Here is a 15864-nt window from a genome sequence, read left to right as displayed (position 1 = left end):
GCTCTTGCAGTACAAATAACACCTGTGCATCCCTGCAGACACCAACGCTGAGCACACGCTGGGTGCAGCCCAGCCATGGCAGTGCCCATCAGCACTGCACGCTCACAGGAACAGCTTCCCATATGCTCTGGTATGGGACAGAAGGAGATATTGACTCCCCCATCAGTCATACGGAAAGAAATCATCTCAGGTGTGTGGACACAGACCTAGGGCAGCTACAAGGACAGCACATCCTGCAGGTTGTACCATAACCCCTCTTGTTGTGATTAGCAGAACAAAGCAGTAATTCAATCTGCAAATCTTTTTATGGATGCTTCATCTCCTGCTCAGAGGCCCAGGAACCCTCACAGGGCACCAGCATCTGATTTCATAGAATCATAGATTTCAGCCTCCATTACACAAATGCCAGCACTCCTCGTCTTCTCGCTCCAGATGTTGCTGGCATTTCAGATTGCACAAACAGCTCATTGTTTGGGAATGAGACCCTTTTTGTCTTCCCCAGATGCAAGTGAAAATCCCACTAACACCTGAACGCTAGCCAAAGTGTTAAAATCCCCAGCCCTTTCATAGAGGCATACAGCAAAAGGAAGGATTTCTGGTACATTGAAAGCACTGCAGACAAGGAAGTCAAAGCAGGTCAGACCAGTACAACCCTCACTTACATCCATACTCCAAATACTCCCAAAATCCCATTCCAAAAACAAGCCAGAATACCCAAATCTCAGCTCTCATCAGATGTGAAGCCACTTTGCTTTCACAGATCAGCTGAGAACACTGCCCTGGGAGCTCTGCTGAACAGTACAAGTCTGAGTTTTCAGTTGCTTTCCAGGTGATGTAGAAGCTTGCACAGACCTGTTTGCCCCTCCTCAACAATAGCAGAGCAATACAGCATTAAGCTTGTGATAGCAAACTGGAAAATTCCAGCATTCACGTGCCAAGTTTAAAGAGCCAGCCCCTACCTTGGACTTGCCTGGGTCTTCTGGATGGTACTGCAAGCTCCCAGCAGCTTCACACCAGGTGGGTTTGTTTACAACAACTCAGACCCTCCAGCAGTCAGTCAGGGTAACATCCCAATAGCCAACAGCAACTGCAGCAGTTGTGGATGGCTGAATATCTCTAGGGAATGGCAGCTCTATATAACCATATTTTTACAGCTAAATGCATCTTGAGCTCAGCTGTTGGTTATAGGATGGGAGATGTTGGCAAGCTTTCCACAAGAGCCAGGATACACGGGTAAAATAAACTGATAATCATCCGTGTGCCATGAAACCAGTCAGACACGAGCATTCTGCCAAAGCACTCCAAAGCATTCTATGCTTCAAAAGTAAATATTGGGATAATCAGAAATACTCCAGGTTGTACTGATAATAAGTTAAATCCTATGAACGCCTGCCAAGAACGGGCTGAAAATGAAACTCTTAGAACTGCTTGAGCAGTTGCATGAATAACCAGGAAAGACAAACGCTATCAGGAATTATTTCAAATGCTATTCAAGGGCAGCACACGGTCTGTAAAAAGAATTTCCTTCCTTCCTCTCCAATCAGATAAAGCACCTTTACTCTTTGTGAAGATGTAAGGCTGTTGCATCCATCCCCAACTCAACCTGCTCCAAGTGCTTCATGCTGAATCACAGTGCTGACCTGCAACCTCCCACCTCCCAGACTCAATTTCTGTGACAGATACCCAACTCAGATGCAAAACACAGGGTTAGAAATACTTCTCCTAGTTAAGATTTTTCCCTCCCAGAAAGCCAAGTTGCAAAACAAGAATTAAAAATAGCACCACTCCAGCATTAAACACCTGCTTTGGCTTTGCAAGGCTGGGAGCTGGGCAGCCCGTACTTCAGCCATTCTGTTGGAAATTCAGATCTGATTTTTGCCATGAGGTGGCACCAGGACAAACCCCATCAGGGGAGCGAGCAGCCAGCACGAGGTGGGGCTTGTTTTTTGTGCATTTAAATGTTTCATAGTCAAAGAGGCTTGTTTAAGAGAGGAAATAGCATTATGAAGTGAACAGACTTTCCACTTCTCCTCTTTTTCCAGCACTGCTGCCTTCAGTTCAGCGTGAACAACTCCAAGCCTTGTGTTTGAACAGCGTTGATATTAAGCACAGGGACAGAAATCACAGCACAGTGCCTGCAAAGGATGAACTTGGTTCACCCCACATCAGGCTCCTCTCTGCATCCAGTGTCAGCCTGAGAGATGGACAGGAGAGCTGCTCTTCCCTCTCCTTATCCCCATGTCTCATTTCTTCATGCCCTGTGATCCATGATCACTGGCCCAGGCTAAATCCTCTATCATCTGTCTAGACTCCATTCACAGATGACCCTTGGTGCTGCAGAAAGCTTTACGTTAAGGCATGAGGACTTGGAACTTACCCTATCATCTTCACAAGAGCCAAAAAAAAGAAATAATGGAGGTATTCCTTTGTTCCTCAAACTCTGGGTGACCCTAACACAGGCTTTGCTGAGTACAGGCTACAGAACTCCGTTTTGAGCTCCAGTTTGTCCATCATAATCATGGCTGAAGATTAGAGGTGAGCCTCAGCCACAAGGCTTGTGTGCAGGTCCTCAATTCCCAATGGCCTCTAGGGTCATCCCTAATGGCACACAAGGCTATTTCCATCTAGACCACTGGTGCTTATTTCCAAGTGCCTGCACCAGAATTGCTTTCAGCATTCTCCCCAGGGATGAAAGGGGATGGACGGGACACAAACAAGCAGATGACAGCTTGCAATCCATGCATCTCCTCTTTTTGCACGTTAACGGTGGTCACTGGGATTTATTTTTCCCCAGCAGTCGTCCTGTTTCTCATTGCTATTCCAGGAATGTTGATGAGCAGCTGTGCTGGGGTAGCTCATTTTCCAGAAATGAGGCATCCCACCTCCCTGCTACCTTACATTCCCCAAAATAATGATCTGGACAGATGTGATTACATCCACCAGTCATTCCTTGTTACCAGCCTCTTTGTGTGATCATCATTCTGGTTTTGCCAAATATTCCATGCAGTTATTTGTTATTGCTAAAGATCAGCTTTGGTGGCTTCTAAGTATAAACAAGCTTTGTATTGTACTAAGAAAAAGGCCTGCATTTCATTTTCCCCTACCACAATTAGCTAATTACATTCTTCAAGATGCCCTCTTGCTTCATCAGAGATGAGCTGGAATCCTTCCCAGGGATGTCCCCAACTTGAAACAAATTGCTGGAAATCTTGGGATATAAGCTGAAAAGAAACTGGAAGCTGTAAATCTTAACCCGTAGGATGCAGAATTACTTTTGCAAGTATGGCATCCACGTTTATGGGTATCCACTCTGCAGTCACACAAAGTTGGTGCTTCCTTTTCATCACAGCAGTTCCTGAGCTCTATACTGGCAAAAGCTGCCATAATTCTTGCAGCTGAATTCTACCTGAATGTGCAGCTTGTGTCTATGGGAGGGTGCAGCACCTAGGAGTTGGAGTTTATGGCTTGAACGAGAATGGGATGGAAATCAAGTGGCAAAAAGTCTAAGGTAGAAGGGAAATGATGGGTATATTAAGGCCTCCTAGTTATGGGAGGTCAATTAGAGTTCCCAAAGGAAGCTGTGAGACATCCGACAGCATGAATCACATCAGATGGGTCTGCACAGAACTCTGCATGCTTGGGAACGGTCCCACTCCACCATCAGTGGGCTGAGAGAGACCACAGAGACCTTTTCCACTGCTGGTTTCTGCAGCTCAGTAATCCTGCAAAAATGTGAGTGAATTTCACAAGAATGGGTGGTCACAGCACGGACAGAGCAGCATCACTTATGAATTCCTCTGCTGAGGAACAGTAACTGATCCATGCATCCCAATACATTTTGGTTGCACCAGTCCTTTCTTTAGACCTCTCCCTGAAATAGAGCAGTTCAGACCCAGAGGCTTTCATCCAGACTTTCCCTTCTCTAATATTCTTGTCAATTAACCCTACAAACACAATTTACAGGCGGCTATTTTCACTTGTCATTTTGCTGCCTTAAAGACACTAAAAATGACACATTCCCCAGATTCCCCTTTGATTTCCTAAGATTACAGGTTCATTCCACTGAGGTCTTCTGGAGTGACAAAGCCCTTAATTTGGTTGTCTTTTTTCCCCCTGGTTCAAGTAGTGGTTTAGAAATGATGAGAATCCAAGGATGCTATTCGTACCACCCAGCCATCAAAAAGCAATCCAGACAACGGACCACAGCCACGGCAGTCTAAGCTGCACTCTAAATAAAGAGGGGAAATATAACGTCAGGCAAAGCAGTCATTTTTGTGGATGAATCATGCAAGGAATCCTATTCAGCTGCCGAGTGGTCTCTGACATGACTAATTTCTACTTCTGTCCGTTCAGTGTTTCCAGTAAGTCACCTTCTCAGCACCTTGCCACAAGTCCCCACAGTGCCTGCAGTCCCTCTTCCTGCTGATGAGATTTCCAGCTTGGGTAACTCTGGGGCAAACCAGACAGAGTCAGCACTGTTGGATTTCCAGGTTGCAGCACCCACGTGTCCACAATACTCCTCCAGCAGAAGCACAGAGTCTGTTAGGAGGATGATAAAGAATGATATGCTCCAGTGCTGGTGGCTTTTTGCAGCTATCTGAAGTTTCAGGTTGGCTGGCCGTTCCTCCTCAGACACCTCTCCATACAAATCCAAGATATTTTGGCCACATGTTTTCATCAGCCATGCAGAATAATCCACCAGCACCTCGCATCTCTTTGGAGATCCAATCTAGAAAATAAAGAACAACGGAGCATCAGTCCTAATTGTTTTTCCTGAGGCATAAAAACTGTTTTCAAGAAGCAAAATCACTGTGTTGGGGACAGGTAGCATACAGGCAGAGCTACCTAGCTACATGCATGCCTACCATTGGCTCACAATTGCAGTCCCATTCTCACACCCCTGGGAGATCTCCCTCCAGGAGAGCAGAGCACTTGGCAGCTCATGACACCTCCTGGCTGTGTGGCTCCCACACCAACGGGTTCCTAACACCTCCCTGCCCTGGTGCTTTTTATTTACCTCTCAACCAGCCTTTTTTCTTTTGGCAAGACTTCCCTGTGGCTTTGTGTTCATAAATCAGGAGGCCAGAGGGGATTGAGTTTCATAGAGGCCAGGGGGCTTTGCTGAATTCTGTCTTGTCTGAACTAAAGTATCTGTTATAGCAAACCCAGCAAGCTTCTTGACCTGAGTTATAGTACAGCAAAACAAGGGCAGAATACTCCTTATTTTGCTTGAAAAGTCAAGTATAACAGATTTGTCATGGCACTGCTGAGAGAATGGAAGATCTGAGGAGAATTCCTCATCCCAGACATTCTGCTGGGTCCAAGGCTAATTTATATAAGGGCCCTTTATACCCTTCTGGCAGCATGAAGAGACCTTGAACGGTCATCATTACCTTATTGCTGTTGGAGATGTCACGTTGGGGTCATACCTGGCCTTAGGGAGCCCCCTTTCACCCCCTCAGTCCCTGACTTCAGCAGTAGAAATACATACCATCTACCTAAGATGCCCAGCCAATTTAAATCTACATAGCTCTAAAGGCAATGAAGCTCCACCTTCCTTTGAATGAAGCTGGCTGCTTCACCACCGAGCATTACAGTATTTAATTTCCAAATCCCATAGAAAATTCAGTCCTTTTCCAGCAATGCATTTCTAGTCAGACAACTTGTGCCCCATACGTGGCTTGTAGGCAGGACCCTGCAAACACTTTGATCCACTCTATGGGCAACATTAAACAGCCTGCTGCAGAAGCAGGGCACCCATGGCTTAACTCACACAATGTCAAAGCAAGATCAGAGATTCCAGGACTATTCACCCTAGGCCTGTGCTGTGCTAAGCTAGCTATTCATTTTAGGGATATTTTAGTACAGATTCCACTTCTAAGCATATGTGTATTTAGAAAGACAGAAGAGACTTCAGATGAGGGATTCGATTGACAAAAGGTCACCAGCAAACATGACTAATCCATTATGCTGTTAAACAACTCAACGTGTAGGGGTTAATCAATGCTAGCCCTCAGTCTAATCCCTCTTTCTGCTAAATAACTCACTGAAAACAAACTTTGCCTACTAATGTTCTGGAAAGGAAGATAAATGCATACGAGGCTTGAGATGGTTCAGTTTTCAGAGCTCTCAGTTGCTATAAAGCCTGACCAATGTCAGCTGGCCAGATGTTATTTCCATCCTTGCAGGGATGGGGATTAGTAGAAGCTTGGTAGGCACTGTGCCAGCTTACAAGAGTCAGAGCACCGGGCTCCTTAACCTGGTTAGCAGGGCTGTCCTGCACAGACAAAGCAAGAGTCTCCATTCCCTCAGGGTTTCTGCACATATTCCAGAACCCCTATTTATAGCCATGATTTGTGCTTTTACAAGATGGTAATTTCATGCTACTCATAAATCTTTCCCTGAAAACTGGTATTTGTAGGTCAGCGCAGAGAGGAAGCCAGCAACCAAAATTACTGAACTTCTGCAGAAACAGTACAATTGGACCACAAACACTGAAATGCAATTAGGAGGAATCAAAGAAGCCTGTGTTGTCTCTCAGGTTGGAAGGGGACGCGTTTGTTCCGTGAGGATCAGTGGCTGCTGCCTGCACATTGAGGAGGTTGTTTGGGACACTGCTTCTGTATGCCAGCCAAGTTTGGACTGGCAGGTCCCATCACTGACATCACGTCATAGTGCCCATCTCCTGTTTTCTTTGCCTTTCTTACCTCTCAAAAACTACATTTTCCCTCAAAACAAAGGCTATTTCTTTAGACATTTAAAGATTTTGGAAGGAAACAATAACAGAATGGACAAAACATAGGAAAACCCAGACTCAGACATGGATGCTAACTTGTCCGTAAGACTGCATCCCAGTGGCTCTGAGGGAGCCTCGCAGGAGCCCATTCCCCTGGAATAAATGGCCAATTGCTGTGGTCGTGTCAGAAGCAGTTACTGCAAGCTGGGATCTCCACAACGCAGAGTCTCACAAACCATATTTCTTTCCCTGTTAGTGGTTACAAGACTAATAACTACAGGAAACTGTTATGGCCATGCCCACCCTTGAATTCATCAGTGCATGCTGCATCATTGAAGGAAAGCAGCTTTTGCTCCAAAAGCCTTATTTTTTACAGGCTTTTCATGACTAGGGCAGAGGGGCCCACTTCCCAAAGCAAAACAACAAAACCAATTTTCTGAGTCGCACACAGATGCAAATGCATTCCAATTTCCAAATCACTTCTCACTGCAACAATTTTGCCTGCCTCTGATTAGCTGTAAGTGACTCGTAGGATGTTTGCTGCTTGGCTAAGCACCTCCAACACTTGCTGCTTTTCTAAGCTAAATAATTTTTTTTTTTTTTTTTAAATGTGCCATTGGAAATCACAAAGCTGTGTGAAGAGCTCCTCAGTGAATTTGCTAGCTGCTTCTTGTTCACTCAGTTCTCCAAGAGCACCTATCATAGAACACACCCAATTAAAAGGATGCGATTACAAAGCAGTGCATTAATCCAAAGCTAAAAACTCAAAAGTGTTACAAGTCTCCTCTTAAAGAGTCTGCAGCTGACCTCTGCCTACTGACACACAAATACACTGTTAGAACTACATAGAGGCAAAGAAATCCTATTGCCCATGAGCTTCTACTTGGTTTCATTGGGTTTGTCTACTTTTTTTCCTACTATTTTTCATCTGCTTGGCTGCTGGGTTTGTCTCATGCAAGAAGGCCCAGGTGCTGAGAGCTGATATTTGAATCAGGACAACCAGCCCTGGGAAGTCAGCACGGTGTTCCTGTATGTGGGTCTGCCATCCCTCCCCACTCATGCTAGGCAGTAGCAGCAGCAGTGCAGCCCCCATTGCCCACTGCTGGAGGGTCTCTGCTGGGTGGCCCCATGGGCAGAGCAGGGGGCTGGGCTCCCTACAGCAGCTCTGACCTCTGCTAGAGCAGGAGGCAGCAAATGTGGAAAGCAGATGTGAGTGGAGTGAAGGAAGTCAGGTTTGCAGATGAGAAGGAAAGGAAACAGCGAGCAGCCAGCAGGAACAGCACCTGCCCCACTAAAGCCAGTGATATGCTCCTAACAGCAGAGGCAGGCACATCAACCAGCCACTTCTCTCTCACAGCCTCTCCTAATGCCTTAACCCAGCAGGAAGCAGTCTAGCCTCTCACAGATAGCAAGAAATCCAGCAGCACGGATAGGGCTGGGGACTTCCAGCAGCAAGACGTGCCCAGCTTCCACCTGGACTGGGAGCTCACCATGACAGCCAAGGGAAAGCACCTTCCCCAAGGCAGCAGCTCGGTCACAAGCAGCCTGAATTAATTCCCAGCCCCTTTACTGGCTCTTTGGTGGATCAGCCACTGAAGCTCTGCAGCAGGCTGCAAAACCACTCTGAGAGAACCACTCAGCTGTATATTTAGAGACCCAGCACTGCCTCCCTGGTTTGGAGCACAGATTAAAACCCAGCTGCGGGAGATGTATGGAACATTCCTCCAGGTGTTCATCCCACAGATTGCTCGCTTTGCTATTGGCAAGCTCTGAAACAAGTCAACATCATTCATAGAAAGCTCTGAATAACATCCTGGTAATTTTTCACCTCTGACTTTGCACGTTATCTGCACTGGGGCAGGACAAGGGAGAAGGTCAGAAATGGCTCTTCTCTGGTGCCAAGTGCCATGGGTGAATTCAGGGCAAGTTCCAGGGTACAGGCAGGTGTCAGTCATAGTCCATGTACAGTGAGAGTCACATCCCAGAAAGTTCAGATTTTGGCATTTTAGCTGAGCTGTGTCCTAACCCTGGGAACATCACAGATGTGAGAGTTAAGTTTCCTAATAGAGCTCTATGCTGACCTCCTCAGCGCCTGCATTTTTGCATCCCCAAATGAGTAACTAAATACTTTTGAGTATCTGTACATCTCAAGTCTATAGTTTAACCATGGACCATTGAGCAAATTCTTCAGACAGGTTGGAAACACGTTTATGGAAATATCAGCCTAGAGCCCACTGAAAAGTCATCATCTCTCATACAAATCCCTATGGCTTAAATACAGACAAGCCCAGCTCACTCTGCCTTTCTCCCTGCTATGAGGAAGCTCTCTCAAGAGCTGAGAGGAGGGGATGTTAGCCTCCCAGAGCACTATTTGAAAGCAAGAGCAACCTCCTATCCCAGCAGTTGTTCACCATGCTCCATTTGCATCCCGTGGTTCAGCCTCACAATCAATGCTTACCCCATGTGACATGGCAAAAATTCTGTCTGGTGGCTGTTTTATTTGCTGCTAACTGCAAACTTTCCTCCCTGGTGTGCTGCAGCAAGTCTGATATGTGATGCTTGATAAAAGCCACACATGCATCATTCTTATCATCCTTTTCTGCTCTTCTTTACTGGAGCCTCATAGTCACTGGAGCACAGAAGGAATCCTATCTTGCAATGCACAGCTCAGCCCTCAGAGAGGCTGGGCACCTCAGCTCACAGAAACCATACAGCTTGCCAGCACAGGTTCCATCTAAGGCAAAGTGTGGCAGCTCGTTCAGGTGTGGGTCCTCTCAGAGGCTGAGATTGTAACTCCTGCACAAAACTGAGCTTTGCCCAGCAAGCTTAACACACACAACAGAACAGAGACAGCAACTCTGCCAACAGCAGTGGCATCACAGCAAGAAAAATGAGTGGGGGGGGAGTGGGGATCAAGTTTGGGCCATTTTCACAGAACTCCAGGGACAGATGGACAGAACTTGTCCTGGTCACTCTAAAGAGGTGCACAATGAATATAAAACAAAGCACTGAAGAGCAGAGGGCAGCACAGCCAGCGATGGGCAGGAGGGCTGTGGTCACCTCCCAGCAGGCTCCTCCAGCACTGGGTGGGAATATCACCATTTCTCATGCAGGCACTCCAAAGGTTACACAATAAAACAGCATGTTTTCATCATTGTGCTTAAGCTGAAAGGCAATTAGCTGCACGGGGTTATTCATCCCCTTGCTGGGTATGCTATGCTATGGAGTTAACATTATGAGGTTAAACAGGGGCTCTGTTGTTTCCTGGATGCTGCAATGGCATTGATAGCCCTGGGGATGAGAAGAGCTGCACTCTCCAGCCATCGCTCCCATCTCTTTTAAAGCACAGTAATATGAACAGGAGATAATCTACAGGCTTTGTTAGCAAGAAGGCAGCAGAACCCCACCTTTGTGGCTTTTGATAATTCTGTGAACATCCTTTTCCAAACAGCCCTCTCTATGCACAACATCCCCTGGGGCACTCACTCTTTGTTTCTCCCACTGAAGAAGGGCCATGGCCCTGGTGCTTTTGCCCCTTTCCCATGTGCAGCTGTCCTGATGACCACAACAACTTTTGGGGGGGGGGCACAACAGGCAACTTCTAGAAGCTGCTCCCAGCTCATGTATTGGAGGAACCACGAGCTCTAACAGCTGTAATAGTGTGACACACACAAATATTACAGCCACAGACACGAAGCTTTCACTGGGTCTGATTTTTGCTTGGTTACACTGCAGGCAGCCTGCACACACTGCGACCAGCACAGAGCACCTTGGGCTTTCTTTTATGACCAAGGAAGATTTAAACATGAGAAATTTGAGGCTATTCAATAAGGCTAACTGAAAATAAATCTCTTGCAAGAAGAAGAACAGCACAGTATATCAACTGCCTCCTAAGAGCTGAATTACTTTTGGCTTCGCTGCCTTCATCACTTATCCTGTCCAGAGGGTTTGAAAACAGTGCAGTTACAGCTGACAATACACACTGCACAGAGAGCTGGGGCCAAGGCAATCCCACTCTGTGGGACATGGGCCATCATCTTCACTGCTGCCTTCCAGAACGAGCAAAGCAATTTGCATTTCTCATGCATACCGTGGCTTTCTTTTGATGCAAAGAGGGGAAAAAAAGAAAAAAAAGGATTTCTGGCCATACACACCTCACGGCTCAAAAGCATCGTAATGAGTCTACCAGACCTTTATGCATGGGGAGGTATCAGATGGAAATGGCTTGTCCTTGGGACTGTTGGACAGGTCTTACTTTTCTCCCCCCTTGTGAGACCCGAGGTGGACATGAGGAACAGCTGGGATGTTGTTTTTAAGCCATGAGCAACCAACTTAATGAAATGAGAAATTTATGAGCCGGTTAGCCTTAGGAATAATTGAGTTCAGGGACCCTCTGGGGTCCAGAGACTCTCAGTAATGGAAAATCAGCTGTCTTGCTACAGAATCTATAGGCTGCAATGAAGGAACTCATAACGCCTTTGCACAGCCCAGGGATGGTGCACCACAACAGGCATCCCGATCCAGAAGTGAAATCCCAGTTGTGACCTGGAATACCAAACTCCCAGCACTTCTACTACAGCACACAGCTGGCTTTGTCATCTCATCTCTGCTCTTATTCCCTTAACTGCCTCCAATGATGCAAGCCTGGAATTTTGTGAATCAAAGCTGCAGCAGGAGCCGTGAGTCCAGCTTCAACTCAAAGAACGTAAATGCAGCAGCAAGATAGCAAGCAGAGCAGCACAGGGATGGGAAGGCTAAAGTCTGCATTCAGGGTGAAAGGAATGCAGGAAGATGGAAAACTGTTTCCTTTGTACTCCTTTCAGTTTAGCACTCGGTTGGTTTTGCTCATTTTTCACACAGGCAAATAAATTGCGACACTCTGCAGCAGGGAATGGATTTACAACAGGGAAACTCACAGAGCACTGAGATGTGAGAAAGGGCAGCGCTCTCTCCCCAGCACCCAGAGCTGAGCCCTCCCCTGTGGCACTGCTCCAAACACCAGTTTTTGGGAGAGATAAATATATCCTATGGGGTAGGGCAGCAGAGATCACAGTGCTGTGCGACGCTGAGCAAACACACGCATCGAGGGCCAGAACCTCCCAAGCAATCTTCTGCAGCAAAAAACAGCAAAGCAAAACAATAACTGTAATAAACACTGCAGCCTCCAGAAGGGACAGATTTAGCCAGTCCCAAATAACGGGATGTGCCTGGTGCTCACTGTGCTGTTTTCTCCATTTAACATCAGTATACAGAACTCATATTGCTACGGCACAGAACGCAGCAGTCTCAGCACAGGGCAGCTCCAGCACCTCCCAGGATGCTTCCAGCAGCTTGCTGGCTCCTGCTGCTCCTAAACCAGCTTTCATGGCAGTGGTGGTGGCAGCCGCACTGCTGCGTGGCCAAAACACTCAGCAGAACATTTTGCAGGAGCAACCCCCAGGGTTCCAGTGGAAAACCAAGCAAAGCTTTAAACTGAAATGACAATTTAAGCTAAGGAGATTGTCCCAGCAGCTCCTTGTCCAAACCCAGCTCCCTGAAACCTTGGCCAGCCATCAAGGCAAGCAAAGCAAAAGGGATTACTGTGCATACGCTGGCTCCAACCCCAGGGCAGGGCCTTCGTTTCCTGGCCTGCTGCTGCAGGTGATGGGGCTGAGACTTTCCCCAGCAGGCTGAGAGCACCCTGGGGCTGGTGGGAGAATTTGGGCAGCCCATCCCTCCTGCAGCCTCAGCTCCCCTCCCTCAATACCCGTCTGTGGTGTGAGAGCAGAACTCCCATGTTTCTACCATCACAGGAAGAATAAGGTTTTAGTTTTCCCCTTCTCTCTCAATAAGGTTCCCAAAAAAAATGTTAAAGAAATAAATCACATGGTACCTTTGAGAAAGCTTAGTACCTGGCATTAATAAGGAGCTGCCAAGCCACTCTTATTTCTGAGACAGAAAACAGTCTTCTCAGAAATCCCAGCGCAGTAAATTAATCCCAGGAGGGAGCAGACTGAGCTTTTGCTACTGTAAATAGACTTTTTCATTATTCTGGAGCATTTTGAGGCCAAAAGACTGTCCCAGCATATTGGAAAGTGTAAGTAACTGTCTCACTTCTCTGCAGAAGAGGAACATTAAACAAGCAGAGCAGGACAGATTGATTAGTTCTTCCATTCAGCTGGCAGGCTCTAAGAGTGACTGTTGTTGCTGCTCTTGCTGGGGAGAGAACTCACCCCCAAACCCCCACCACAATGGAAAGAGTTGATGCTGGGAGAGCCCAGCTCCGGGTCCTGCTCTCAGCAGCAGCACTGTGAGCACAGGGCTGGTAGCATCAGCACAAACCCATGGGTTTTCTGCTCTCAGCTACAGACACTGCTGTCTCCTGGCTAGACACTACGAGGTGACACTTATGCAAGCCCTGATGGAACTACAAATGTTTTTGGGTTTTTTTCCAAAGCTATTCTCACTCTTTTCCCTTTTTTTTCCTAAGCTAATGATGGCACAGATTAGCAGGGAATGGCTGGGGGAGATTGAAGCGCTCTCTGCTACATGGAGTTCTTCACAAAGCACAGCACAACCATCCCTGCATCTTGACTCTGACAGTAAGGCATCAGTCTGAGCCCTTGTGCAGCAAGTGCACATCTAGGAGACAGCTTGCTGCATTGAGACGAAAAGCTAAGTTTCTCTAAAGCATCTCCTGTGCCTCTTCCTTTCTTAAATTACAGTATGGCAATGCCAAAGTACTGACAAGAAGCTCATGTAATTCCAGAAAAGAGTAAGGAATTATTTCAGCATGAAATCAGAGTAGGAAGCTAAGCAAGTTTGGTAACGGTTAATGATGATTTACTGTGAAGCTGCTCCATAGGAAAGTATGAGTTCAGGAGCCACAGGACTACAGCAATCCATAAAACAGGGACAGAACACTACAGGAGCGTGGCTGAGGCTGGTAAGGGGAGCTGTGTGAGTCTGTGGGCTCAGCTGCTGGGGCAGCACCCCAGGTGCCTGATGAGCAACAGCTGCACCCGATTTAAGAGCTCAAATCCCACCTATTTAGCAATGCTGTGGAAAGTGCTTTTTAACCACATATTTTCCACCAGCTCCATTCTCCCCCACGCCACTCCCCAATTAAACTCCCCAGGCTTTAAGCACCGTTTTTAAGGGCCTGTTTGGCAAACAATGTCAAACAGACTGCAGCAGTGTCACCCTATTCCCTTTCACTGCTTTTTTTTACTTCAGCACACAGCGGTGCCAACTCAGCACCAGCCCTGGTTCCCAGCAGGCACGCAGCCACCACCCCACAGCCACCTTTGAGGTGGAGCTGACAATCACTGCTAATAGCCAGGATGAATTCATTGTGGGCTAGGAACACAGGATGGCTGAGAGGAAAGCAAACCAACCCTCCAAACATCTGAGCACCAAAACAACATCCTAATGCTGTGGGCAGCCCAACCCTCCTCAGTGATTCAGAACTGTGTGTATTAACTGTCCATACAGATACTCACCATCAGTGATGCTGTGAAGGGATGCTGGTTCGTGCTGCCCTCAAGGAACTTCTCAGCTTCAAACACTGCATGGTGTTAGCAGTACTAAACCATCTTCTGCAAGTAGTTAGAAGCCATACATTTGGATTATCTTTAATTAATGTTGGAGAAGACATGTTGTCCCTAGTCCATGGAATTGTGGTCACACCACAAATTAATTCTTTAGGCTGAAAACCATCTCCTCTCCTTGCATACAGCCTCACAGCTCCTCAGGAGCTCAGTCTGTACCTCAGCAACCTGCACCAGCTTCCTAACCGAGGCTTTAGATGAGCTTCCATCACATCAGGCCCACATGCAGACAAGCTCCCAAGCACAGGTGATGCATATATACACTGATTTTGCCACCAGCAGCCAATGGGAGCATTCCCCTTGACACGGGTTTCAACATTTTCCCATCAGCTTCAGAGAGAAGCACACACAGCCCCATGGCTCCCCTTCCCAGGGATCCCAGCCAGCTGTCAGTCGGTTTCAGTTTGAGCAAGCTCACACCTCTTGACTTTAATGTGGCTTTGAAACTCAGGTTCAAGTGAATGAAACCAAGGTGGGAGCAGGTTTTGCACTTCTCTCTCCCACTCAGCCTCTATAGACACACAGAGGCACGTCTGTCATTTCTAGATCACCCAGCAGCAAGCTCGGTCAGATTCAGGCTGTAACATTCAGCCAGCTGTTTCCACAGAGTTATTCAGGGATTTCAGCCTGTCATTACCCACAGTATCCAGCCCAGCCCACATCAAAATCATACAGGCTTTTTTTAGATCAGCATACAAAGAATATATAAAATCCCCCTAAGAATGAAAACATTCCCTTTTCCTCCACTCCTGGCTGTGGGCTTCTCCTGGGCGGATCTCTGGTTCCCAGTGTCACCCATACAGGGCAAGGAGCAAAGCATTGCATGGAGCATCCAGAGAACATTTCCCACCTCCTGTTCTCAGTGAGGAGCACCTTGCCTCTGCTAGCACAACACAATACAATGGGTAACAATGGGATAGCATAGCAGGGTTTGCCCTGCACTGTCCTGGTGCAGGCAAGCAAGGGCTCTGTGGCAGGTCTGTAGCTGGGATGTGAAAAGGATGGATCCCCCAAAGGCACTGCTGTGCTGAGAGGGATCAGCCAGCACTTTCCTGGCTAATTCCCACATCAGGGATACAACTTCTGTTGACACAAAGTCCCTCTGGTTTAAATGAATGCAGAGTTGTTTTGTTTTTTTTTTTATTCCCAGCCAACTGCTGGTAACTTTTCCTCTCTAGCATCATATGTATAATTCATCATAAAGTGCCATGTCAGTCTGTCAGCTCTGCACTGTCGCTGTGCCACAGCTCTGCAGGCTCAAGGAGTGTCTGTTCCTTTGCCTTCCCCATCTCTGCCACTTCCCTGTGTGCCAGTAAAGCTGCTTCATGCGGTCCAAAGGGAGCAAATTGCACATGGCATTGCTGAGAAATCCTGTGTGCAAATCAGCTTGGAGCTCTTGTAGAGCACCAAAATTCTTGGGAAAGGCTGCACTGTACATCAGCACTCAGCTGGAGGTCTGTGCAGCTGTTACACAGCCAGGTCCCAGCTTAATGGATGAAGAGGCACACAGGCTCACCGAACACACAGATTGCAGACTTT

The 15864-nt window shown here is 47.2% G+C and overlaps 1 long non-coding RNA gene across 1 annotated transcript; it reads right to left on the bottom strand.

The window, feature by feature from the left end:
- Positions 1-2308: 2308 nt before the first annotated feature.
- LOC116234313 (uncharacterized) lies at positions 2309-14548 on the bottom strand. Its single transcript, XR_004168106.2, has 2 exons — positions 14218-14548; positions 2309-4729 (listed from the first exon to the last, which is right to left on the bottom strand). It is a non-coding gene; the product is annotated as an uncharacterized LOC116234313 (long non-coding RNA).
- Positions 14549-15864: the final 1316 nt, after the last annotated feature.

This window comes from Phasianus colchicus, chromosome 19 (assembly GCF_987193195.1).
Source record: "Phasianus colchicus chromosome 19, bPhaCol1.hap1.1, whole genome shotgun sequence".
Taxonomy (NCBI): Eukaryota; Metazoa; Chordata; class Aves; order Galliformes; family Phasianidae; genus Phasianus; species Phasianus colchicus.
This window is presented reverse-complemented; position numbering and strand designations above follow the sequence as displayed.